Raw genomic sequence first — 21845 nt, 5'->3', positions numbered from 1 at the left:
ACAATGCTGCAGAGTGAGCAGGAAGTTTAGACCTCTAATCACCACAAAATGATCATTATATTTACTACTGAGTAGGAAACTCCATTACAACATCTCAGAGTCGGTTTTTAAGACTCTGCACTTTATATAATTTGCATGCATTTAAAGATGCTGCTGTTTATTTAATGGAAACTATGTTAGTATCAGAATCAAATGGGCCGAGCAGTTTAAGAGCTCTTTTCCATAACGCAATAAATTCTTTTGGATTATTTTGAGAGATTCACCCGACCAGCAAATTTGACAAACATTGGATTTTATTTTATTAGTTAAATGATGGCGGCTCGGTGGCGCACTGGGTAGCACGTCCGCCTCACAGTTAGGAGGGTGCGGGTTCGATTCCACCTCCGGCCCTCCCTGTGTGGAGTTTGCATGTTCTCCCCGGGCCCGCGTGGGTTTTCTCCGGGCACTCCGGTTTCCTCCCACATTCCAAAAACATGCTTGGTAGGCCGATTGAAGACTCCAAATTGTCCCTAGGTGTGAGTGTGAGTGAGATTGGTTGTCTGTCTCTGTGTGCCCTGCGATTGGCTGGCAACCAGTTCAGGGTGTCCCCCGCCTACTGCGCGATGACGGCTGGGATAGGCTCCAGCACGCCCGTGACCCCCGTGGGGACTAAGCGGTTCAGAAAATGGATGGATGGATAGTTAAATGATTGGCTCGGTTTGAAAGGAAGGTTGGCTATAGTCGCGTGGATCTTCGATTTCTAAATATGTGCAATTGTAGTCACAGTACCATGAAGCTGAATGGATATGGTCTCATAGCCTTTACCTTTACCTATAACTTTTGTTCCAATCTCCTGAGACACTGCTCTCCTTTGCTTCCTTTGACCCATGTTTAGTGTGGTACACAGCATATCTTCAAACAGCACAGTGACTACAAACTACTAAGTTTGAAGACACTAGTGATGCTAATTAGATGACACACCTTGGTTGATCATATCCCTACGGTCTAATTGCAATCCTTTGAAATGTACTATCATTTTTGTTCAGACCTATTTCATGAGTTTTTTTTTTTTTAAATAATCAGTTGAATCACAATTTTTTAGCCATATCTGATTTCCCTTAGTTAATTGTCATCAACGTTCATATTTAAGGTATTTCTTTGTACACATGTGGAGTTACTGTAATCATTACAGTGTAATGTTAAGGCCACCATTTGAAAGTAAGGACTGGACGTCACATGCCTGAGCTGAATAGCTGCCGCCAATCTCTCCAGTGCTACTGCAGCAGAGACGAACCATGATTCATTTTTAGTTTGTAATACCACGTGGGCCCAGCATTACTTTGCTAAACCTTTAAAGCACTACAAGGAGTAGTTACATCCCGAGTAAAAACTTTATTGTGCCAAAAGGAAGCCTTATGTTTGCTCTGCCTGCAATCAAATTTCAAGATTGTGAGCATTGAGGAACATTACTCCGTGGAAATGTGTAAATCACAGATACTGGTCTTTTTTTTTCTTTCATAAGAAAAGGAACATTTTAATTTTCTTTCGACTTTTACTGGTCTACCCTTTACTGATTTGTATTAAGTCGGGCCGTTCCATAATGTAGTATTTGACAATGTCTCATAATCCAATAAGACTCAGACTAAAATTTATTCATCCCTTAGGATTGCTCCCTTAGGAAATTCTGGTTTCAGTAGCTCACACAGAAGTAGCACAAAAGAGAACATTGCACATGAGTAACAAACAAAGAAGAATGAATGAATGAATGATTAGTTTTTAGACATGAGTAACAAACAAAGAAGAGAATAATAAATAAAGCACATAGCAACAAATAAAGCAGTGAGTAAGAAATAAATGATGATGATGGTGTGCAAAGGGTGCTCAGTAAAACGTAACTATCTTAAAAAATATAATCCGATAAAACCACAGCTCTCTTCAGATATATATATATATATATATATATATATATATATATATATATATATATATATATATATATATATATATATATATATATATATGTACCATCAATGATTCTGGAGCAAGAATTTTCACCCAGTAGGCTACCTACCGAGTGTTTGTGTGCACCTTTTTGCTCACCACATGTCGATATTTATCTTAAGTACGTATGTGTGCTGCATTAAAATGATTTGAGGTTTGTGATTTGCAACCTTCAGTGAAATGCTCAACATTGCATAGAGATGGGCAATTTTACTTTACAAAACCACAGGAAGCAACCTTGTTATGATCCCAGCTCTGGCCTTCCTGTTGCATGTTTTCCTCATGCTAGCGTGAGTTTCCTTCAGGTGCTTCGGTTTCCTCCCACGTTCCAAAAACATGCACGGTAGACCAATGGACCACTCCGAATTGTCCGTAGGTGCGATTCTGAGTGTGAATGGTTGGTCATCTATATGTGCCCTGCGATTGGCTGGCAACCAGTTGAGGGTGTTCCCCGCGTCCTGCCTGATGCCTGCTGGGATAGGCGACTATCGTGAGGATAAGGGGTTCATAAAATGGTTGGATAAACTACAGGATTTTTCGGAAATCATGGATATAGATACTAACCCACAACTTGCCCATGGTCGTTAAGTTGTTTCGTCTCTGGCATTGTGTCGTACCTACACAGTCATAAGCACCAAGCAGCAGACAGAATAAATGAATGACTAATTGGTGCAACATTTCGAGACAAAAGAGACAGCTCTGATTCTCAGCATTTGGCAAGAATAAAGGACTGGTCTAGAAGCTGAGCGAGCATTGGACTTTAAATCAATTCAAGCTGCAAACGCTCCAACATTTTTAACCCACGCCTGCTGCATACCATAGCAACTGAAAAGGTTCTGTGTGTTACTCCAACAGTGGATGAAATTGTGCTTGTACTTTAATTGTACTCGACGAGCTTTGCAATCCCTGCAATCTCAAAATCAATCTGTGTTAACGTAAAGCTTTTTAAAAATGAAAAATAAGCTTTGGCTTTGGTTCAGTGTTGACGTGACCAGAGTGGTAAATTACACTTAAGGTTGTCTTCTGTTGCTTTCAGGGATTCATAGGGCAGATGGATCACACAGTACTCCCAGGGCTTCCCAGCAGTTTAGACACAAACCTCTATAAAATGCAATCAATGGACAGCAAATAGCATGTTGCTACAAGTCTGGACTACTGCTACTGGGACCTCAGTAAAAGACTTCTAAAAAGTGTGACCGATGTTTGAAGCAAATAATGTTTGCCGTACCAAACACGACTAAACTAAGGCCTGTAAGAAATGGGACGCAACTTCATCTGCAAAATGGTGTGATTGTGAGGGCAAAACTCTCAATTGTCCTGTGCCGGAAAATACGAGCAATTTACAGATTTAAAAATGTGGATACTAGTCTGTGAATCATTCATCAATGTTATTGATGTCTGCAGACTCGGGTCAATTAGTCGAGCCTAAAGTTAAAAACAAACACCGTGAGCATACGGGCTTTACACTGAACGCAAATGGAAGAAGATGTCAATAGAAGCAAAGTCAGCAAAGTTTAAATGCTTTTAAATCCAGTTCAAAAACTTTATGGAGGTGTTTCACAGCATTCTTCATATCATGTTCTCCAAAATCATGGGCTTGCATTGTATGCTACTTTTATTTATTTTCTTTTGTTTTTAAATGCTTTTCAATTCAACTTTAATTATGAGAGGCACATTAAGTTACCACCTTTGTATATAAAATGTGCTATATGAATAAAGCCACCTTGCATTTCCTTCTGGGAATGTACTCGATGTTTGGCTTAGATTAGAATATGAACATAGTTCTTGCCACGCTTGGGGACCATATGGTTTACGGGTATGGATGATGTGTGCCATACCACTGCACCACATGATTTCCAAGGCTTCATATTTCACACAACACATGTAGACTCCACGAGCGTTGTGACCCCTGCAGAAGACTAGCAGGGTGCTCTGGACAATTGTCAGGATGTCTTGAAGATTACAAGCTCAGGGAGATTGCGGAGTCTAATCCTCCAGTTGTGGGAGCATGCACTCCGATCTCAATCACCCATCTGTTCATTTTCGGTACTGCTTATCCTATTCAGGGTCAATCTATCCCAGTTGACTTTGGGTAAGGCAGTTACACTCCTTAAAGTGCTGTAAAAGCCCCTGAGTTGCTGTTCTGTATAAAAAATGCTGACACGGAATGGCAACTATCGCGCCTTTGGCTTTATCAGAGACTGCCTTGTGTTTGCGTGTAAGGGCTATAGAGCTTCGTCAAGTTTCACACTTGAGACCCACGTCTCCTGTTCTTTTTTTCCTAAACGTATACGGCGCTGTTTGATATGTAAAACTTGCGGTAAATTACTAAATTGTTACCTCCGAGAGGGTGGGGTTTGCTGAGTTACTCAGTTAAGCTTCCTCCACGGGGGGCTTTTCACTTGGTTATTTTGAAGTTTTAATCCAAGTCACACTTCCACCGGCAGTGATTCTTTCCTCAGAGGCATGTATTTACTTAAATCAGTTTTTGCATGGTTTTACTTTCATCAAGTCTGCAACTCTAAAATGGATTAGCCAAAAATGACCTGATTTTGTGTTTGGACAGCAAGGATGTTTTGCATGGCTTTATGAATTGCTCACATTTGTAATCATTTGGGCACAAATGGAGACAAGCTTTCGTAAATGTTTTGGGTTAGACTATTTTCTAACAAACCTTAAAGCATGGGAATGCCAGTGCTCTCTAAGGTTGCCTCGGGCGCTGGCTTGGTAATCTTCTCTTGACTCCTTTAACATTCATAAAGCATAGAGGGATAGTTTTAGAGGGATAGGGAACTAATCCAGAGCCCCATCTTCAATCTTTACTCTGTAGTCAGACTTGCAGCAAATCACCTGCTCAGCCCACCAGCTGGCTCATCCTCTTCTTGTGCGGTACTGTATGTCAGTTATGACCTGCTGAACAGAGATGCTCACACATCACGCTTAGATTGGCAGGTGTTTTTCTGAGATCCTACTTTGGGTCTGAAGGGTGCATTGAAAAATAATTTTAATTTGGGTCGAGAAAATCTGGTTTTCCGGCCTCACTGGCAGAGCTTAACTCAATTTACACACGTTGACAAAGTTTTGATACCTAGTGCTGGTTGTGCCTCAGCTGCCGTACAACCTGATGTTTTCGATGGTGCGCGCGTGTGTGTGCGTGTGTGTGTGTTAGGTCTGGCTGCTCGGGCTTCTGAAAAATGAACCACAGAGCATGTATTGTGAATGAAGGCAGAGTGTAGCGGCAGTGCTTGTCAATGTCTCACCTGCATACATAAATTTGCTCGTGACGTCGCTAGTGTAACATTGTGTGTGTGTGTGTGTGTGTGTGTGTGTGTGTGTGTGTGTACTTGTTTTTATTAGTATGGGGGGTCCGAAGACAGGGAGCCCACCAACAAAGTGGGGCCCTGTGTCGTTGTGGGGTCCAAAATCATGGACCCCACTCGGGAAACCACTCTAAAACAGCTTGAAATGCTCTAACAACATGCCTCACGAATTTTTTTCACTTACCCCTCATGGTCGCAATGTTGAGAATTGTGTGTGTGAAGTGTGTGTGCTCAGTAGCGGCCCCCCGACCATGGCAAGTGGTATTGCAAGTATACACACTACCGGAAGTGTGTGTGATTCAACCAATCAGGGCACCTCGTGATCCGAGTGTTGATTAAGAAAATAAAATGCTATTTCCTGTAGATTTAAACCAGGTAATTATTATTTTAGTAACCATAGCAGCTAAAATAATACTGTAAACATAAAATTCCTGCATTACAATTGCAATTTATCTACGTTATTTAATATTCATTACACTTGCTTTATAAAAATACGCTCATTCTATTAGGCTTATTTTAAAAACTGTCTCGTGCATTTTTCATGTTCTAAACATAAAAATAAAGGTATAAATAAATAGTAATTTATTCTTTACCATCAGTTTACATATTAGTTAAATCAGCATCTCGTGCATTTTTCATGTTCTAAACATAAAAATAAAGGTATAAATAAATAGTAATTTATTCTTTACCATCAGTTTACATATTAGTTAAATCAGCAGGTATTGCATGTGTTAGCTTCATGCGGCTAAAACCACCAGCTTAACGTCACTTCGCCACGTGTGACGCCGCCAGACTGAGACTGCTCCGCGACGAAGACACGCTGCTCATAACGAAACACAACATACACGGTGAGTAAATCAACTGCATGTAAATACTAAGTACAAGAAACTGATGTAGAAATGCTTTTTGTCCAGACCCCGAGGGGTTTATATGCAATGATTATGGCTTCGGATTCGGTATATTGTCACTCGGATGGCGTAACGTTTTCCCCTCAGACAGTCCGGCTTTTTAACTTGTTATTCATCTTAGCTTGCAGTGGTTTTAAAAACAATGGTGTAAAAGAGAACGACAGAATGTATAATTGCTCCGTGCTATATTCAGGATGATTTCGATGTGCTAATGTTTCATAATTGCTAAGCCCAGAACCGGACTCTGGCCGTAATTGCCGAAACCACTTCAAAACACGTGTGTGCTCAGTGTTATGATATATCTGCATGTCTTCTGTATTTCTCGGTGGTTTTCTATCATGTAAGAATGCTTTCTTTAAATAACACAAGCATTCTGACGCAAATAAAACTATCCGGAAACTAGCTTATTGGCTAATTAGCTACCGCTAATCAGGATGCTACGTTCACTTTTCAAACACAAACATAATAAAAACGAGTTGGTAGCTCCTGAAAAGTATAACGAGTTATACTGGTAAAACTATTGAAATAACTTTTCTTTGGATGCAGCACCTGGTTGGAACTGTGACTAGTTAAAAGTAACAAAGCTCAACTTCAAACCGACAAACATTTTCATTAATATATCAGTATTTTCTGAAAAATATTCTTTCTTTAATCACTCTTGTTCTGTTAGTTCTCAGGCCAGGCTTATTCCTTCAGTCTTTATACAGTGGATGATTACAAATCTTTTAAAATTAATATAGAGTGCTTGTTAAAGTTCTCTCTGCCATGTTTTGAATTATTTTTTAGAGCCAGAAATGTCCAAAAGGAAAGCAAGAAAAAAGCCTGCTGATGAAGCAGCCTTTTACATTTAATCCTCAAAGGACAAACCTGGACTAGTGGAAAGATTTATTGATGATCAAAAAGGTAATAAACTCATTTTTAGACCATTTATCCATTAAGTATATATTTATTTATTTTATAAAACAACACAAAAAACAATCAAATTCAGATTGGTTGTTGTATTTCTGTTTCTAAGCGAGAACTTAGTATTAAAATTGTAAGATAACACCACAATTATTTGGTTAAAGGTGTATCTTAAAGAAATATTTTCTCATAACCAATGGTTTTATATAAAATGTCCTTGCAGGAAGAGGCGTGTTTGCTACCCAGCACTTTGAACAAGGAGAGTTCATCTTAGAATACAGGGGTCAACTTCTGTCAGCAGAAAAATGCCAAACAAGCAAGTACTCTGAAAAGGAGAGTACATTTCTCTTTGACTTTGAATGGCAGAATCATTACCGGTGGTATGTATATCCAAATATTTTCTATACAATAATTATGAACTCTAGAAAGAGACTGGAATAAAATACCCTAAATTAGTGAGTCACTCAGAAGCAATATTTCAATAACACATCAGGATTGTGGCATTAACAATTTTTTTTATTTAGTGCTATGACGTTCAAAAAGACATTGTTTCCCTCTCAACTTTTCTTTTGAAATGTTGCAAGTTTTTATTTCTGTAAGCAAACTTTTATTTTACTAAAAAACTAGTTATATGATACAAAATGTTTGATTTCTGTTTTTTCTTTCCTAGTATTGATGCATCAACAGAGGATGGCTCTCTTGGAAGATTAGTGAATGACAACCACAAGTCTCCAAACTGCACCATGAAAAAAATAGTAAATGACGAGCCCCATTTGTGCCTTTTTGCCATCAAAAACATAGAAATGGGAACTGAAATCGATTACAACTATGGTGATTCTAAATGGCCATGGCGTGAAAAAGTAAGTCAGTAAGATCAAGTATGCAAGTTGGAATATTAATTTGTTATTAAAAAAAGGAAGATTTTTGTCTCTTTTATTTGAATTACTCTCAGTATGATGTTGGTAAGTTATTTGTGGTTTTGATTCCAGGTGACAGGCTCTCAGGCTCCTGTTGACGGTGCGCTGCCTGAACCAGCCAGAACTTGGCAGGACTCTGGCCCTGATGATAACATCAAACAAGATGCCAGCCAACAGGTAACATTCAGTTAGACTTTGTTGTAAGAAATAAACTTTGTAGACCTTTTCTTGTTCTCTTAGTTTACAGCTTTTAGTTGGAAAGCTGTTCTTTAGTCAGAAGGTACCTTAAACAGCATTCAGCCAACCATTGGATCACATGGTTTTAGTGGTTCTCCTCATAGAGCCCAAACGAACCAGTGGCACACACACCTATAGAAGGATTGTTGAAACATGCGCCCATGGGTGTCCAACCAAGCCAATCATTCACACACACATAACAGATTTCTGATGGCTACTTGTGGGGCCCTCCGTATGGATCTAAAGTTGTCTTGGTTATTCCAACCAAGCCAATCATTCACACACACACAATAACAGATTTCTGATGGCTACTTGTGGGGCCCTCCGTATGGATCGAAAGTTGTCTCATGTTTTTAGATCATATTTTGGTTATGGACATTATGGAGGCTGATTATATTACAGCTATAGTTCCACACATCCTCAACAGCAAAACGACTAAAGTGTCATGCTGAAGGATGCTCCACTACATCCATAAAGATGCTGTTATAGGACCTGATTAGACATCAGGTCTGACTGGAACACTTTAGTTAGAAAAGCTTGTTTGGTTTTGGGGACTAACTTCACATGATTTAACTATACAGGTCTTGAGTCTGTCATTTGTGGTGTCTGTATGATGTTGGTAAGTTATTTGTGGTTTTAATTCCAGGTGACAGGCTCTCAGGCTCCTGTTGACGGTGCTCTGCCTGAACCAGCCAGAACTTGGCAGGACTCTGACCCTGATGATAACATCAAACAAGATGCCAGCCAACAGGTAACATTCAGTTAGACTTTGTTGTAAGAAATCAACTTTGTAGACCTTTTCTTGTTCTCTTAGTTTACAGCTTTTAGTTGGAAAGCTGTTCTTTAGTCAGAAGGTACCTTAAACAGCATTCAGCCAACCATTGGATCACACGGTTTTAGTGGTTCTCCTCATAGAGCCCAAACGAACCAGTGGCACACACACCTATAGAAGGATTGTTGAAACATGCGCCCATGGGTGTCCAACCAAGCCAATCATTCACACACACATAACAGATTTATGATGGCTACTTGTGGGGCCCTCCGTATGGATCTAAAGTTGTCTTGGTTATTCCAACCAAGCCAATCATTCACACACACACTAACAGATTTCTGATGGCTACTTGTGGGGCCCTCCGTATGGATCAAAAGTTGTCTCATGTTTTTAGATCATATTTTGGTTATGGACATTATGGAGGCTGATTATATTACAGCTATAGTTCCACACATCCTCAACAGCAAAACGGCTAAAGTGTCATGCTGAAGGATGCTCCACTACATCCATAAATATGCTGTTATAGGACCTGATTAGACATCAGGTCTGACTGGAACACTTTAGTTAGAAAAGCTTGTTTGGTTTTGGGGACTAACTTCACATGATTTAACTATACAGGTCTTGAGTCTGTCATTTGTGGTGTCTGTATGATGTTGGTAAGTTATTTGTGGTTTTAATTCCAGGTGACAGGCTCTCAGGCTCCTGTTGACGGTGCTCTGCCTGAACCAGCCAGAACTTGGCAGGACTCTGACCCTGATGATAACATCAAACAAGATGCCAGCCAACAGGTAACATTCAGTTAGACTTTGTTGTAAGAAATCAACTTTGTAGACCTTTTCTTGTTCTCTTAGTTTACAGCTTTTAGTTGGAAAGCTGTTCTTTAGTCAGAAGGTACCTTAAACAGCATTCAGCCAACCATTGGATCACACGGTTTTAGTGGTTCTCCTCATAGAGCCCAAACGAACCAGTGGCACACACACCTATAGAAGGATTGTTGAAACATGCGCCCATGGGTGTCCAACCAAGCCAATCATTCACACACACATAACAGATTTATGATGGCTACTTGTGGGGCCCTCCGTATGGATCTAAAGTTGTCTTGGTTATTCCAACCAAGCCAATCATTCACACACACACTAACAGATTTCTGATGGCTACTTGTGGGGCCCTCCGTATGGATCAAAAGTTGTCTCATGTTTTTAGATCATATTTTGGTTATGGACATTATGGAGGCTGATTATATTACAGCTATAGTTCCACACATCCTCAACAGCAAAACGGCTAAAGTGTCATGCTGAAGGATGCTCCACTACATCCATAAATATGCTGTTATAGGACCTGATTAGACATCAGGTCTGACTGGAACACTTTAGTTAGAAAAGCTTGTTTGGTTTTGGGGACTAACTTCACATGATTTAACTATACAGGTCTTGAGTCTGTCATTTGTGGTGTCTGTATGATGTTGGTAAGTTATTTGTGGTTTTAATTCCAGGTGACAGGCTCTCAGGCTCCTGTTGACGGTGCTCTGCCTGAACCAGCCAGAACTTGGCAGGATTCTGACCCTGATGATAACATCAAACAAGATGCCAGCCAACAGGTAACATTCAGTTAGACTTTGTTGTAAGAAATAAACTTTGTAGACCTTTTCTTGTTCTCTTAGTTTACAGCTTTTAGTTGGAAAGCTGTTCTTTAGTCAGAAGGTACCTTAAACAGCATTCAGCCAACCATTGGATCACATGGTTTTAGTGGTTCTCCTCATAGAGCCCAAACGAACGAGTGGCACACACACCTATAGAAGGATTGTTGAAACATGCGCCCATGGGTGTCCAACCAAGCCAATCATTCGCACACACATAACAGATTTCCGATGGCTACTTGTGGGGCCCTCCGTATGGATCTAAAGTTGTCTTGGTTATTCCAACCAAGCCAATCATTCACACACACACAATAACAGATTTCTGATGACTACTTGTGGGGCCCTCCGTATGGATCGAAAGTTGTCTCATGTTTTTAGATCATATTTTGGTTATGGACATTATGGAGGCTGATTATATTACAGCTATAGTTCCACACATCCTCAACAGCAAAACGGCTAAAGTGTCATGCTGAAGGATGCTCCACTACATCCATAAAGATGCTGTTATAGGACCTGATTAGACATCAGGGCTGACTGGAACACTTTAGTTAGAAAAGCTTGTTTGGTTTTGGGGACTAACTTCACATGATTTAACTATACAGGTCTTGAGTCTGTCATTTGTGGTGTCTGTATGATGTTGGTAAGTTATTTGTGGTTTTAATTCCAGGTGACAGGCTCTCAGGCTCCTGTTGACGGTGCGCTGCCTGAACTAGCCAGAACTTGGCAGGACTCTGACCCTGATGATAACATCAAACAAGATGCCAGCCAACAGGTAACATTCAGTTAGACTTTGTTGTAAGAAATAAACTTTGTAGACCTTTTCTTGTTCTCTTAGTTTACAGCTTTTAGTTGGAAAGCTGTTCTTTAGTCAGAAGGTACCTTAAACAGCATTCAGCCAACCATTGGATCACACGGTTTTAGTGGTTCTCCTCATAGAGCCCAAACGAACCAGCGGCACACACACCTATAGAAGGATTGTTGAAACATGCGCCCATGGGTGTCCAACCAAGCCAATCATTCGCACACACATAACAGATTTCTGATGGCTACTTGTGGGGCCCTCCGTATGGATCTAAAGTTGTCTTGGTTATTCCAACCAAGCCAATCATTCACACACACACAATAACAGATTTCTGATGGCTACTTGTGGGGCCCTCCGTATGGATCGAAAGTTGTCTCATGTTTTTAGATCATATTTTGGTTATGGACATTATGGATGCTGATTATATTACAGCTATAGTTCCACACATCCTCAACAGCTAAACGGCTAAAGTGTCATGCTGAAGGATGCTCCACTACATCCATAAAGATGCTGTTATAGGACCTGATTAGACATCAGGGCTGACTGGAACACTTTAGTTAGAAAAGCTTGTTTGGTTTTGGGGACTAACTTCACATGATTTAACTATACAGGTCTTGAGTCTGTCATTTGTGGTGTCTGTATGATGTTGGTAAGTTATTTGTGGTTTTAATTCCAGGTGACAGGCTCTCAGGCTCCTGTTGACGGTGCTCTGCCTGAACCAGCCAGAACTTGGCAGGACTCTGACCCTGATGATAACATCAAACAAGATGCCAGCCAACAGGTAACATTCAGTTAGACTTTGTTGTAAGAAATAAACTTTGTAGACCTTTTCTTGTTCTCTTAGTTTACAGTTTTTAGTTGGAAAGCTGTTCTTTAGTCAGAAGGTACCTTAAACAGCATTCAGCCAACCATTGGATCACACGGTTTTAGTGGTTCTCCTCATAGAGCCCAAACGAACCAGTGGCACACACACCTATACATGGATATTTGAAACATGCGCCCATGGGTGTCCAACCAAGCCAATCATTCACACACACATAACAGATTTCTGATGGCTACTTGTGGGGCCCTCCGTATGGATCGAAAGTTGTCTTGGTTATTCCAACCAAGCCAATCATTCACACACACATAATAGATTTCTCATGGCTACTTGTGGGGCCCTCCGTATGGATCTAAAGTTGTCTTGGTTATTCCAACCAAGCCAATCATTCACACACACATAATAACAGATTTCTGACAGCTACTTGTGGGGCCCTCCGTATTGATCGAAGGTTGTCTCATGTTTTTAGATCATATTTTGGTTAAGGACATTATGGAGGCTGATTATATTACAGCTATAGTTCCACACATCCTCAACAGTTAAACGGCTAAAGTGTCATGCTCAAAGATGCTCCACTACATCCATAAAGATGCTGTTATAGGACCTGATTAGACATCCAGAACTGACTGGAACACTTTAGTTAGAAAAGCTTGTTTGGTTTTGGGGACTAACTTCACATGATTTAACTATACAGGTCTTGAGTCTGTCATTTGTGGTGTCTGTATGATGTTGGTAAGTTATTTGTGGTTTTAATTCCAGGTGACAGGCTCTCAGGCTCCCGTTGATGGTGCGCTGCCTGAACCAGCCAGAACTTGGCAGGACTCTGACCCTGATGATAACATCAAACAAGATGCCAGCCAACAGGTAACATTCAGTTAGACTTTGTTGTAAGAAATAAACTTTGTAGACCTTTTCTTGTTCTCTTAGTTTACAGCTTTTAGTTGGAAAGCTGTTCTTTAGTCAGAAGGTACCTTAAACAGCATTCAGCCAACCATTGGATCACACGGTTTTAGTGGTTCTCCTCATAGAGCCCAAACGAACCAGTGGCACACACACCTATAGATGGATATTTGAAACATGCGCCCATGGGTGTCCAACCAAGCCAATCATTCACACACACATAAAAGATTTCTGATGGCTACTTGTGGGGCCCTCCGTATGGATCGAAAGTTGTCTTGGTTATTCCAACCAAGCCAATCATTCACACACACATAATAACAGATTTCTGATGGCTACTTGTGGGGCCCTCCGTATGGATCTAAAGTTGTCTTGGTTATTCCAACCAAGCCAATCATTCACACACACATAATAACAGATTTCTGATAGCTACTTGTGGGGCCCTCCGTATGGATCGAAGGTTGTCTCATGTTTTTAGATCATATTTTGGTTATGGACATTATGGAGGCTGATTATATTACAGCTATAGTTCCACACATCCTCAACAGTTAAACGGCTAAAGTGTCATGCTCAAGGATGCTCCACTACATCCATAAAGATGCTGTTATAGGACCTGATTAGACATCCAGAACTGACTGGAACACTTTAGTTAGAAAAGCTTGTTTGGTTTTGGGGACTAACTTCACATGATTTAACTATACAGGTCTTGAGTCTGTCATTTGTGGTGTCTGTATGATGTTGGTAAGTTATTTGTGGTTTTAATTCCAGGTGACAGGCTCTCAGGCTCCTGTTGATGGTGCGCTGCCTGAACCAGCCAGAACTTGGCAGGACTCTGACCCTGATGATAACATCAAACAAGATGCCAGCCAACAGGTAACATTCAGTTAGACTTTGTTGTAAGAAATAAACTCTGTAGACCTTTTCTTGTTCTCTTAGTTTACAGCTTTTAGTTGGAAAGCTGTTCTTTAGTCAGAAGGTACCTTAAACAGCATTCAGCCAACCATTGGATCACACGGGTTTAGTGGTTCTCCTCATAGAGCCCAAACGAACCAGTGGCACACACACCTATAGATGGATATTTGAAACATGCGCCCATGGGTGTCCAACCAAGCCAATCATTCACACACACATAAAAGATTTCTGATGGCTACTTGTGGGGCCCTCCGTATGGATAGAAAGTTGTCTTGGTTATTCCAACCAAGCCAATCATTCACACACACACAATAACAGATTTCTGATGGCTACTTGTGGGGCCCTCCGTATGGATCGAAAGTTGTCTCATGTTTTTAGATCATATTTTGGTTATGGACATTATGGAGGCTGATTATATTACAGCTATAGTTCCACACATCCTCAACAGCAAAACGGCTAAAGTGTCATGCTGAAGGATGCTCCACTACATCCATAAAGATGCTGTTATAGGACCTGATTAGACATCAGGGCTGACTGGAACACTTTAGTTAGAAAAGCTTGTTTGGTTTTGGGGACTAACTTCACATGATTTAACTATACAGGTCTTGAGTCTGTCATTTGTGGTGTCTGTATGATGTTGGTAAGTTATTTGTGGTTTTAATTCCAGATGACAGGCTCTCAGGCTCCTGTTGACGGTGCGCTGCCTGAACCAGCCAGAACTTGGCAGGACTCTGACCCTGATGATAACATCAAACAAGATGCCAGCCAACAGGTAACATTCAGTTAGACTTTGTTGTAAGAAATAAACTTTGTAGACCTTTTCTTGTTCTCTTAGTTTACAGCTTTTAGTTGGAAAGCTGTTCTTTAGTCAGAAGGTACCTTAAACAGCATTCAGCCAACCATTGGATCACACGGTTTTAGTGGTTCTCCTCATAGAGCCCAAACGAACCAGTGGCACACACACCTATAGAAGGATTGTTGAAACATGCGCCCATGGGTGTCCAACCAAGCCAATCATTCACACACACATAACAGATTTCTGATGGCTACTTGTGGGGCCCTCCGTATGGATCTAAAGTTGTCTTGGTTATTCCAACCAAGCCAATCATTCACACACACACAATAACAGATTTCTGTTGGCTACTTGTGGGGCCCTCCGTATGGATCAAAGGTTGCCTCATGTTTTTAGATCATATTTTGGTTATGGACATTATGGAGGCTGATTATATTACAGCTATAGTTCCACACATCCTCAACAGCTAAACGGCTAAAGTGTCATGCTGAAGGATGCTCCACTACATCCATAAAGATGCTGTTATAGGACCTGATTAGACATCAGGTCTGACTGGAACACTTTAGTTAGAAAAGCTTGTTTGGTTTTGGGGACTAACTTCACATGATTTAACTATACAGGTCTTGAGTCTGTCATTTGTGGTGTCTGTATGATGTTGGTAAGTTATTTGTGGTTTTAATTCCAGGTGACAGGCTCTCAGGCTCCTGTTTAGCCCAAACGAACCAGTGGCACACACACCTATAGAAGGATTGTTGAAACATGCGCCCATGGGTGTCCAACCAAGCCAATCATTCACACACACATAACAGATTTCTGATGGCTACTTGTGGGGCCCTCCGTATGGATCTAAGGTTGTCATGGTTATTCCAACCAAGCCAATCATTCACACACACATAACAGATTTCTGAAATATGGTTTCTTGTGGCTTCTTTGTTGTAAATTTTGGAGCCTTTTCCATGTTTTATATGTAAAATTTCCTGTGATATAAGGTTTTGGCATATTTCAGAGGATGTGTACAGCACCGGTCGTCTACCAGTTAAGATATTGGACAGAAATTTTAATTATTTTGAGCAAAGAAATTCTAGTCTTTATATTAATACAGCATATAAGAGTAGCTTGCAGAAACTAACAACACATTTCTTTTAATTCCCTCCATAGAGCTATCAATTATCAAAGGAGTTTCTCAAAGTGGACTACTCAGACAGTGATGATACTGACAATGATTCCCAAAAGGACTGCTCTGTACCTCTGCAAATCAATCTGCTCAAAACAAGAGTATATTAAATTTGACCAAGCATTCTTATACAGGTGCAGTTAATTTTTGTTTTAGAATATTGCTATACTGTGTTTTTTTTCTGTACTTAAAAATCGTCATTTCAGATGGGCTGATCCCAGAAGTGATAGAAGTGACCTCTTGTACCTCCGCATCTCGTGGCCCAAGTAATGAAAAGTCTGCCAAAAAGGGAGGTGAGTTTAGAGTAATCCTTTTCAATATATAACTTTATCACAGTTGCTTTTAAATTGCCCAATTGTTACTACTGTATCAGTATCTAATTATCCTCACATATGCTGCTTACTAAGATTTAGATGACCCAAGCAAGATATATTAAACACCACTTGACTTTTTTTCTTAGACGTGTAAGGTCTAAACTTTTGAATTTTGTCATAAAATGAAAATTGACCCATCCTTTCTCATGTGAGTTACAGGTCATTGCTAACCTTGATTATATGTGAGATGTTTGTTTACATCTATTTTTAAATAGGGGTAATGTATACATGACACATTTACCTCAAAAGAGAGAAAGAAAAATTGCTCTAGATTAACCTATTAGTGAATATGCAAATTCACACATTGTCACACCAAGGCAGATACCATTCTTATACAGCTTGCATTTAATTTTTTAGACACTATATATTTCCAAATTTACTTTTATCATCTTTGTTTGTCCATGTGTAGCACGTTATCAAAGCAAATTCCCCATACATGTAAAACACTGTCTGAAAAAAGTTTTTCTCTGATTTTTATTTTTTATTTTCCCTGATTTTGCAACAACTTGTATCTGTTCTTAATGGTTTTGTCAGAGAAATGGTGCATCCCAATGTGCTGCCATGGTGGAGTTTGACTGCCTGTGCAACCTCTGTAGGGTCCAGGAATTGCTTCATCTACCAGCAGTGACATTCTGGTCAAATGCAAAACTGCTTAAAAGTAGTCAAGAAAATGAGAGACCTCTTTCCCCCACCACCAAAACTGGGGGCATTCTAATGTTACCCTTTTGTGCATCTATTTTTAATTTTGTTAATATCAAAACAGCTGACACTGAAGACCACCTAGCAACTTAAATGACCGGATTAATATCTCAGATATTAACTGATTTACTTATGTCTATTGTAGGCTCATCACTGTTGACAAAGATAGTTGACGTTATAAAATATCTCATTTGAATTATATTGTCGGATAATTGTACATAAAGTGAATGTATTCTTTATGCAATTTTGTTCTAATTAAGTTGTAAACTAAAAAGTGCTCTTCCTATGCCCTTAGGTAACGGAAAAGTTGTGAAAAGAAGCTGGACCCCAGAGGAATGTGCTGCAGTAAATAAACATTCAAGGAAGTATATATTGACAAATCAGGTTCCTGGTAAGCTTGACTGCGAGAGATGCATTGCTGCAGAACCACAAGCACCGAGCTGTTAAGTACTTTGTCAAAAAGAGAATAACCACCATGAGGAGAAAATATGAGTGAAACAGCTTCCCTTAACAGAGATAGAAACACATGGCTGGTCCTGTTTCACCATTTGTTCACTATTTGTTTGTGATTTTTTTTATGCTCCACTTCTCCTGTTCGTAAATGTTAGATTAAATAAGTTCCTTTATTCATTGGCTACATTTGTAATGTGTCCATTTAAAATTTTGACTCAAGACGATTATTACTTGTAAATCCTGTGTACTTTATAGTTAGCTAAAATGCAGAATTTAAATATTTTAAAATGTACCAATATGACTGAACAAATTGAAGAATATTAAGACTGTGACCAAGGAAAATGGACCAGAATCTGAATAAAGACTTCAGAATGTATTTTAGAATGCACATTTCAATGTATATCTAGTATATTTAGCCAGATGAAAGTATTAATAACACTAACAAAATTTTTAGGTTTTCTCAAATGATTAAGTCCACACAAATGCATGTTTGGGTTAGATTAGGGTTGGGGTTGAACTTGATAGATCCTCTTTATAAAGGCAGACCTAACAAGTCTTAAATCTTAACAGCAAGCTCCATAACTGGCTAAAAAAATAATGTGTGTATAGGTAGACCTCATAAGGTTGAAATATTAAAAGCGATCCCCATAACTGACTAAAAATCTCATGTGTGTAAAGGTGGACCCCGCAAAGCCGGAATGTTAGAAACAGGCCCCAGATATGACTGAAAAACTGACATGAAAAAAAAAGTTTCAAATTGTGTTTATTGAAAGTGATTTTTAGTAACAAGATTTTTTTTGGGACTTGCCTGATTTTTTTCATAGTTCTTGGACCACTAGAAAGGGTGGACCCCAGAACTCGGTAAACTAAGTTGGGTCCTGCAGAGGGAGGTTAACAAGGATGTGTGTGTGTGTGTGTGTGTGTGTGTGTGTGTGTGTGTCTAATGTTTGTATTTTCATGTGAGTTTAACAAGTTGGGCCATGTGTGTGTATATTCACAGCATGCATGTGCATGTTTTACCACCAAACCCATCTGAAACGTTGCCCTGGCAACCGGCTGACTGAGGTAAATGAGTGTCCTGGCTCTGCTGAGGGATTGTGGGAAAGCAATATGCCAGTGTTCCGCCCCATTAGTTTGACGGACAGCCCGTTTGGCCTATGAGAGGTCAACTGGCAAGGGCAGCCGTATTAGCATTCCGCAGGAGGTATTTCAGGATTGGTTTTACTCTAATGTCAATCTACCTGTGTGTTGGAGTGTGTGCAAAGGTAGCAACTGGAGCTTGCAAGAAGGTAATACTCATCCTGGCGTATAACACAGCAGGTGCCGTGTATTTGTGTGTGTGTGCGTGCAAGTGTGTGTTGTTTGTATGTCCCACCTTGTTGGGTTGCAGGCCTCTTGCCAGCTAAGCATATTGCCAATTATCACCTTTCTGTCCCCCCCCGTTTCTTCGACTCCCTCCTCACACCCTTCAGTCAATACCAAGCCAGTGAGACGTGATTACACCTAAACTGGTCACTGGGCTTCCAAGCATAGATGCCAAAAACGTTCATGTCTGCCCATCTTTTTGCAGCCCTCCATTCATCCTTTGCTTCCATTCTCTCCTAATATGAATAAACATTCATCTCATGCCTTGTTTATTTTTGTACACCTGCATTTCATCCCCTTCCAAACCCTTTTGTCTCTGTCCAACCATGCCCCTCAATCCCTTTTGTCGTATGTGTGCACCTCTCCAACGGCCCATTGTTTATTCCTAATATCCTCATCACTTCTCTACATCCCGCCAGGACCAAACTTCAGTTGTGCAAAATGTTGAAGCGATATTTTGTATGGTAATGGAGGCAAAATAATGAATTCATTTTTTTCTCGAATGGAAATGAGTTTAACGCTGTCTGAAAGATTTTAGTGACTTGTAATTGTAAACTGAACTCATGACTAATTCATGGTAATGTGTTGATGTGTGTTAGCGGTATTAGGTGAAGCCAATTATGGCTGATTGTCAACTAGTTCACGAGCTTCATTTGCATGCAACGGAGCCACTGAGGTATGAATAACCAGGCTCCTTTGACACTGTGGTCATGCTAATTTGATACAGGGTGCACCAAAGAATAGATCTATAACAATGCATATATCAAGCCCAGTATGACTGAATAGATACAACACTTAGTCTGGCAATGGAACGTTCTAAGGCTAGCAATGTTATGGCTTGTTTTTACACACTATGTTTCATGTTTGATGAAAAAAAATGTGCCTACATGAGTACAAGATAAGCAACTGTTGTCAGCTGAAGTGAAAAAGAGCCAACAATGTGGAATGGTCAAGCGATCAATAAAGCAATGATATGGCCAGAGTATTTGATAATGAATTTGATAATCCCAATGACACATCCCACTTATAGACTCCCTGAAGCCATATCAAATAAAGTATTTTGATACACTTGCCATTTTTCAATACACCGCGTTTCTCAAGAACAATTGATTTGAGTTCAATCTTTGCGGCATGACCACCTTGCGTAAGGAGATGTAGTCCTCAGGAGCTAATAACTTATATTGAGTATGGCTGAGAATCACAGGCCATCCTTGAATACATGGAGGCCAGCACCTGAGAAATACTGCAGGACCTCAGACGCCACCAATCATTGGCGCTCCTCACTGCTTGTGAATTCTTTCTTCATATTTCCAACCACATTGAAGTGACGCAAGCATGTTTGAGTGGAGTGAACATTATGTGGTGATCAGGCGGGGTCACTCCCGCTGAGTCCAAAGCAAGACTGAATGAGAGCGGCCGATCTGTTTATACGTAACAAGGGCAAAAAGGTATGTACGTAGATACATGCGTTTAGTAAGTCACTTTCTGGGCTAGAATGTGTTCTTTGTTTGACGAGTTTAACTTCAATTATTAGTCTGTGTGATATGTAAAACGGTTTCAAATACTAGAATGAATTCTTTTATACCCCGAGGTAAGTACGCCAATCTGCCCCATAGGGCTAATTATGGGGCTCTGTTTATACCAAGGCAAAAAGGTCATGTGGATCCCCACGCTGCAATAATCAAGTGTCACAGCAATACCTGCGAGAGCACATCTTCTTATCTCCCAAAAGAGATCATGTAAGAGGAAATAATCCATTGCAGGGTCAAATTGACACCATCATAAAACCTTCATTAACTCTACAGGAATTTTTAATTAACATTTTAAAGTTCTAAAACAAGTAAGCTGCTGTTAATGTAAAGACACACAAAATATGCAATTAACTTAAATGGCAAATGATGAAGGTGTAATGGAAAGGCGAGTTACAGCAGTGATGCAACTCATGCTTCCCATAGTTAAATTTCAAAGTGTATGACAACAAGTGACGCTGGAAGCTTCTGTAGGGCCTGACCGATATGGATGCTTTTCAAGCCCATTGGAATATTTATCAGGCGAACCTTAAGATGTACACAAACCCTTCGGCTTTCTTTGCTCTTGTCACTAAACCCTCAGTAAACAACTGCAATACATCCATCACATGTTTGGAGCAGTTAAGGCTATGGATGAAGGGTTGGATGTCACACGTCCTTTCGACGTCACTATAGAATTAACTTTCTTGGAGCAGATTTTCTCTCAATGGCAGATGTCATTTAATCCGGGATTTTGCTGTGTTGAGAATGACGTGTTGTGGAATGCCATCTGCTTTATTTTGTGAGTGATTTAGATGAGCCAAAGCCATGTCAAATGGCATTGTTGTTGGTTGAGTCCAATACGATTCCTATATGATAAATCTTTGCAACACACAGTTTTGTGCAAACATTAGAACAGCGTAGGAGATGACTTGCTTGTGCCCTCGCCTCTCAGCACAGCACAGCGTGACGCAGCCCACAACAATGTGACACCGCATGCTATATGGCAATTTAATGCTGTTGGGATGACACCCGCAGGGACCCAGTTTGGTAAAACCATTAACTGCTGGTCCGAGCACACCCACAGAGCGATGGCTGAGCTGTCATGTGTGGGTGCAAACGCAAATATAAATTTAAATTTCAATTCTTACTGTTTAGCAGAAGAAAGTACCGTAATTTCCGGACTATAAGTCGCGGTTTTTTTCATAGTTTGGGTGGGGGGGCGACTTATACTCAGGAGCGACTTATATATGTTTTTTTTCACAAATTTTTACTTGATCATTAAGACATCACTTACAAGTATAGTTGACCACTTCCCATGTTATTTTTAGTATAGTTGATCACTTCACATGCTTTTATTTCTTTATCTTGAACA

At 40.1% G+C, this 21845-nt stretch overlaps 1 protein-coding gene and 2 long non-coding RNA genes across 7 annotated transcripts in view; all 3 read left to right on the top strand.

Moving 5' to 3' along the window:
* Positions 1 to 21845, top strand: part of macrod1 (mono-ADP ribosylhydrolase 1) — a 159417-nt gene that overhangs the window by 77704 nt on the left and 59868 nt on the right. The gene's annotated exons all lie outside the window — the stretch shown is intronic.
* On the top strand, positions 5276 to 8169 carry LOC125978675 (uncharacterized). Its single transcript, XR_011087743.1, has 4 exons — positions 5276 to 6148; positions 6995 to 7111; positions 7335 to 7491; positions 7782 to 8169. It is a non-coding gene; the product is annotated as an uncharacterized lncRNA (long non-coding RNA).
* On the top strand, positions 15655 to 17770 carry LOC137840649 (uncharacterized). Its single transcript, XR_011087481.1, has 2 exons — positions 15655 to 16364; positions 17440 to 17770. It is a non-coding gene; the product is annotated as an uncharacterized lncRNA (long non-coding RNA).

The sequence above is a fragment of the Syngnathus scovelli genome, chromosome 1, assembly GCF_024217435.2.
Source record: "Syngnathus scovelli strain Florida chromosome 1, RoL_Ssco_1.2, whole genome shotgun sequence".
Taxonomy (NCBI): domain Eukaryota; kingdom Metazoa; phylum Chordata; class Actinopteri; order Syngnathiformes; family Syngnathidae; genus Syngnathus; species Syngnathus scovelli.
Note: the sequence above shows the minus strand (reverse complement) of the source record. Positions and strands in the feature narration are given on the sequence as shown.